The sequence below is a fragment of the Mytilus galloprovincialis genome, chromosome 14 (genome assembly GCF_965363235.1).
Source record: "Mytilus galloprovincialis chromosome 14, xbMytGall1.hap1.1, whole genome shotgun sequence".
Taxonomy (NCBI): domain Eukaryota; kingdom Metazoa; phylum Mollusca; class Bivalvia; order Mytilida; family Mytilidae; genus Mytilus; species Mytilus galloprovincialis.
In genome coordinates this window covers 46,736,266-46,742,435 of record NC_134851.1, presented here as the reverse complement: position 1 = coordinate 46,742,435, position 6,170 = coordinate 46,736,266, and the positions used below count along the sequence as shown (strand labels likewise).

Here is a 6,170-nt window from a genome sequence, read left to right as displayed (position 1 = left end):
AATAATGGTTGCATCTAAGTTTGGTAACATTGGCCAACAACTTTAGAGGAGAAGTCTTACGAAGACAACTACAAACGCCAAGTGATGAGAAAAGCTCAAGTATCCATTTGGATCAGGTAAGCTAAAATTGAGAAGGTAAGCTAAAATTGAGAAGGTAAGCTAAAATTGAGAAGGTGAGTTAAAACTGAGAAGGTGAGCAGTAATGACATGGCATGTAAAGAAGTAACAGATTTGGTGCTCTCCCTTGAACCATAAAATGTTAATTATCAATTGCAATTCGCCAAATTTCAAAAGAGACAAAATGAAGTAAAAATAATCTCAAGGATACATGTATATACTTTGACTTTTAAAATAAGACTGATGAGTCTTATTTAGACGAAACGTATGTCTGGCGTACTAAATTATAACCCTGGTACATTTGATAACTATATAAAAGCATATAAACAACAAGGAATTGGAGACCTTTAACGACTTATGTATGGTTCGATGTTCATGATGTTAGTATAACGGAAAAGAAAGAACAAGGTGAATAAAATTGAGAAAATATATGGCACAAAATAAGAACATGAACTAAAAGACTCTTAAAAGTGACTCGACTCCTGTTCTTCAACTCAAAGTCACAGTGAGGCCTTTAACATGGAACATACTGGCCAGTGATATTGTTGGCTTTTTTCAAAACTAACTATACCCTTTTTTATTGGGAAAGATCGGGAAAGTATGCGTAATTTTCATCAAATTGGGAATTTAAGAATAAACCATGAATTTGATTGAAACTTCAATTTACAGACCCCATTTCAAGAGTCAAACCCTGCTTTAAAATAAGACACCTTTCTGTCAGTGATGATACATAAATAGATCCTAAAATCTGCACATATAGTAATTTTAGCCATGAAAAAAGTATAAATGAGTGTTATTCAGTTTGAATTCATGCACAATTACTGGTGAAACTGCACTGTTTGGGAAAAAAGTTGTCTTTTTGGGAATAATTTTAAGCCATTTTTTTTCAAATTGGGATTCTTCTCCAGGGGAAAAAGCCTTTATTCTCCATTAATTAAAGGCAAACAATATCACTGCTGGCATATCTCACTGCAAACCTCACCTTTTTTCTAGACCATTTCACACGTCGTAAAACACGCGAAATAAAAACAACCACAAGGCAGGTACCGGCAACATGATGAATATATACTAACATTGAGAAGGAAATCAAGTATGACAAATAATTTGGAAAGCCAGGTCAAAATGTCACGTTTCATCAAATTGATATCATTGAACCAGTACCGAAACCAGATCAAGGCGAACTATGTATTACATCAATAAGTTAAACTCTACTATCTTTGAACCCTTGGTTCCACACATTACTTTATGAAAAGTAGACAAAATTGGACCATGCTCATTGCGCTTGTTTTCATTCAAGTAGTTTGCGTTTTCGCAAACAACCAAGAAAGCAGACTTGATGAACTCGAGAAACTTTTGAAGCAACAGATGTTTAAACTAACAGAACAGGAGCTTAGAATTGGAAATCTAGAAGTAATAAAGAATGCTCAGAAATCTGAAATTGAGCTGTTGAAACACAGGGATTATAACCAAACTAAGGAAATAACATTTCTAAAGCAAAGGATAGTAAATTGTTTGAGAGATGAGGACAGTCTAAGTGGTGATAACTTAGAAAACGGAGAACACAGTATAAAAGGTAGATTATATATACAAGTCATATACTATATTTATAAAAAAGAAGATGTGGTATGATTGCCAATGAGACAACTCACCACAAGAGACCAAATGACACGGAAATAAACAACTATAAGTCACCATACGGCCTTCAACAATGAGCAAATCTCATACCGCATAGTCAGCTTAATATTCTAGTCTTTATCCGATAGTTATCTTTAACTAGTTACCGGTACATAAAATGCAAAAAGTAAAATCACAAAAATACTGAACTCAGAGGAAAATCAATTCGGAAAGTCCATAATCACATGGCAAAATCAAATAACAAAACGCATCAAAAATGAATGGACAAGAACGATATTGTTAATTTTAACGATGTAGAATTGTTGATGAAAGAGTTAAAGGGGCGATCTCCCCTGACTTTGTTAATTTGTGTAACATAAAGTCTAAGCTTTTTAAAACAAAAATTCCAATAGTTTTATACAAGCCCCATGCATGTTTTTTCATGTTCCAACAGTATCATTAGTTTGACAAACTGAAATATAAAACGCTTGGAGATATATCAAAACTTCAACTTGACGCAGTTTGCCAAACTTGCGATGTGGCATTAATGCTAATGAAATAACTAACCACAAGAGACCACATGATTAAAAGGTATAAATCAACTCTGCTTCACTGTATTGTATCAAAAAATAAGCAACAGTATGCACATAGCGTATAGTTAACTATAAAAGGCATGATCAAAATGTAAAACACCTCAAAATAGAAACTAACAGTTGAGTTATACGTTTAAAAAAAAGCGCAAATATTAGATATGGCAGATAGCAATAAATGACACCTATGAAATTACACGGCGCTCTCGACTTAACGACTTTTCGTTGGAAAACAATTTTATGATCGCTAAATACCTCCTAGCCACGGACAGTATTTTTTGCTTGTGATAGGCACCTATAGAATACATATATATAGTCTTTGGGTTATAAATCAATGCATTTTGGTTAAAGAGACGTCCTTGAATACAAAATGTTACAAAACCAGGGAATATTTACAATATCAAAAGGCTTTCAACAGAAACGGGGAGAGTTGGATAACAGTTTGATTTCAAGGGAAAATGTAAAATTATTGAATAGTGTTTATTTACTATTTAGTATTCATATTCCAGAAATTAAAAACTTTAAATTTTGTTTCTGGGAAGGGAATTTTGCCCTATATTTGTAACACGTGACAATTTATACGCATGGTTATCGGATAATTTCTTTGCAATATAGAGTTCAAAGGAACTATGATGGATCACTGCAGAGGCTTCACTATTTAGACATATTGAGCTATAAGCCGTCTATTCCATTCAGAAAGGTAAAATAGGACCCAACCTTGACAAACTTCTTCTACTCTAAGAGTTGCACAAAATATTTTTCTGTAAGAGTTGGCACGTACAAAATGTTCTTCTATAAGAGTAGCACAAAATGTTCTTCTATAAAAGTAGCACTACATGTTCTTCTAAGAAAAACAGAAGTGATAATTTGAATAGTAAAATCATGTTTTGTGTTTGTTCTTTGTCCGTTGATAAACTAACCAGAACTCCTGTTACACATTGATAAAAGCCACCAATTTTTGTATTTTAAAATTTGTGTAGGCCATTTTGCTCTGTTCTTTATATCTTAAGCCATTTTTCATTTATTATCTATATTTTGCTTTATTTTATTCGCCACTACATTTTTGGACTATTTTTGCCTATCCTTTATGAAATTGAGAATGGAAATGGGGAATGTGTCAAAGAGACAACAACCCGACCATAGAAAAAAAACAACAGCAGAAGGTCACCAACAGGTCTTCAATGTAGCGAGAAATTCCCGCACCCGGAGGCGTCCCTCAGCTGGCCCCTAAACAAATATATACTAGTTCAGTGATAATGAACGCCATACTAATTTCCAAATTGTACACAAGAGACCTGGGACAGGCGCAAAAATGCGGCGGGGTTAAACATGTTTATGAGATCTCAACCCTCCTTTGTATGTTTGGCCTTTATATGTTTGGCCTTTATATGTTTGGCCTTTATTCTACACTTTGTGTCCTTTATTACCCTATTCTGTAAACACCATCTAGACCCTCCTATGTACATCACACATCAAGACATCAAAAATACGTCAAACTGAACAAATGCGACAATCTATTTAAAACATGTACCTTGACCTACAATTTTTTACTTTTATAAATTGTTACTTGGATGGAGAGTTGTCTCATTGGCACGCATATCACATCTTCCTATATCTATCTACATGTATATCAATTAGTTCTTGCTGAGAAAATATACATTTGAAAAAAATACTAACAGCATTAATCCCACTAACACACACTTTTTTTATGTTTTCAGAAAACGCAATCGAGAAAAATATCCTACCAAGAGCTTTTGGTCAAGTTGTTGCTTTCTATGCATACATGAGTAAACCACAAGGGAACCCCGGAGCTCGCCACACTCTTGCCTTTGACGTGTTGAGGACTAACATATACAGTGGCTATAATGGAGCTACAGGCATCTTTACAGTGCCGACTAGTGGAGTTTACATCTTTACGTTTACCGTCCGTGTGATATGCAATTCTCATTTCTCATTCGAGATCGTGCAAAATGGTATTGTGCAAGGTGCGGTGGTTGTAGATACGATAAGCCAAGATGCAGTCTGCAGTAGTGCCCATAGTACAGGAACTATTGTTACGCCTACTCTAAGAGGTGACACAGTGCTGGTTAGAACTCATTCAACAAATCAGCCGTTTGGTGGTATACAGAGCAACGACCAAGGACGTTCTTCGTTTGCTGGATGGCTTATTGGCTAAAATCAAATTAAATTTATTAAATTATTTAGTAATAACATGGCTTTTATGTTGACATATACAATCAATTTTGCGAGGTCACATGTTATTAACCCTTCCAGAGCACCTGAGATCACCCCAAATGTTTAGTTGGGTACGTGTTGCTTAGTCTTCAGTTTTCTATGTTGTGTCTTGTGTACTATTATTTGTCCGTTTGTCTTTTTATTTTTTTAGCCATAGCGTTGTCAGTATATTTTCAATCTATGAGTTTGACTGTCCCTCTGGCATCTTTCGCCCCTCTTTTAAATAACTCTTTGTCGCAAGGCTAAAAAATGTTTAACATAAACGGTAAACATTTTGATGCGTCAGATGCGCATTGCGACAAATAATTTTTCTTCGGTTATACTCGATGCCAACATGTATTGACAATAGAGGAGGGGGAGGACAGGGGGGGGGTACCCTTCTCCCTTCTCCCACCCTCTTCTCCTTTCTCCTATCCCCGTTCTCCTTTCTCCCATTAGAATAAAACATCTCCTTTTGAGAAATTTTTTCTTAAAATATTAGAATTTTTTTAACAGGAGAGATTTTTTATTTTTTCTCCTTTCTCCAACTTTTTCTCCTTTCTCCCAGCCTTCCTCTCCTTTCTTTTACCCCCTTTTTCCTTTCTCCCACCCATTTCTCCTTTCTCCTACCCCCTTTCTCCCGGTCTCCCTTACCCCTGTCCCCCCCTCATAGAGAATGCTGCCCTAAGAAAATTACCGACCTTCGACAGTAAAATTTGCAATAATAGTCGATCAATTAAGATTGGAATAGACTGCACCTCCAAGATGCGCGACCCAAACTCTAAACCATAATGATGACAGGCTACTAGTGATACTATATATATGTATGCTATAAGATAAGGAGATGTGGTATATGATTGCCAATGAGAAAAATATCCACCAAATTCATATATATATACGGACATCCAAAAAACAAAAAAGTCACTAGGTACAGATCTGGAAGAACAAACTTGCAGTCACTGACAGCTATTTCCAAGCCAATTACAACTAATGAAAAAAAATAATGTATCTTATAAGACTAAAATATGAGTCATGACGCTTCAAACATCAAATTGATTTAGTGTTAAGTCGTCGTTTGCAGTCGAAGAAAAACCATGACATTGTGCAATACCAAACTACGTCATCACGCACGTGTCACATGACAACCACATGTTTTCCCACATGACCATCTTTATATAGATTCATTGCAATCCCGATTGTGACATGGAGACGACTAGACGGTCAAATCTTGTTTAGGGAGCTACCATTTGATTTTTATGGGGGGGGGGCTAGGATGAAATTTGAAAAAAATAGGCAGGACAGGAGTTTTGAGTAAAAAAGTAGGCAGGATGAGACACTTTCAAAAAGAAAAAGTCAGGACGACAATTAAGGTAAAAAAAAGTCAGGATAAACTAAAAAAAAAAAAAGGCAGGACCGAACAGAGTGAAAAATAAAAAGGCAGGACAGAGATTACAGCTAAAAAAAAATGCAGGACAAAATTTTTCATCCTAGCCCCCCCCCCCCCCCCCCATAAAAATCAAATGGTAGCTCCCTTACCCTTCCGCGACGTGACCGCCATTGCTGTTTTACGAATGCTTATGGCGGAGTACTGTATAAGTATCGACAGATTGTAGAAACCGACTGGTGAAGGTGCAT

General features: G+C 35.8%; 1 long non-coding RNA gene across 1 annotated transcript; it reads left to right on the top strand.

Annotated features, from left to right (window-relative positions):
* The first annotated feature begins 1,239 nt into the window (after window positions 1-1,239).
* LOC143058987 (uncharacterized) lies at window positions 1,240-4,536 on the top strand. The gene is made up of 2 exons (XR_012973319.1): window positions 1,240-1,690; window positions 4,040-4,536. It is a non-coding gene; the product is annotated as an uncharacterized LOC143058987 (long non-coding RNA).
* The last annotated feature ends 1,634 nt before the right edge of the window (window positions 4,537-6,170 follow it).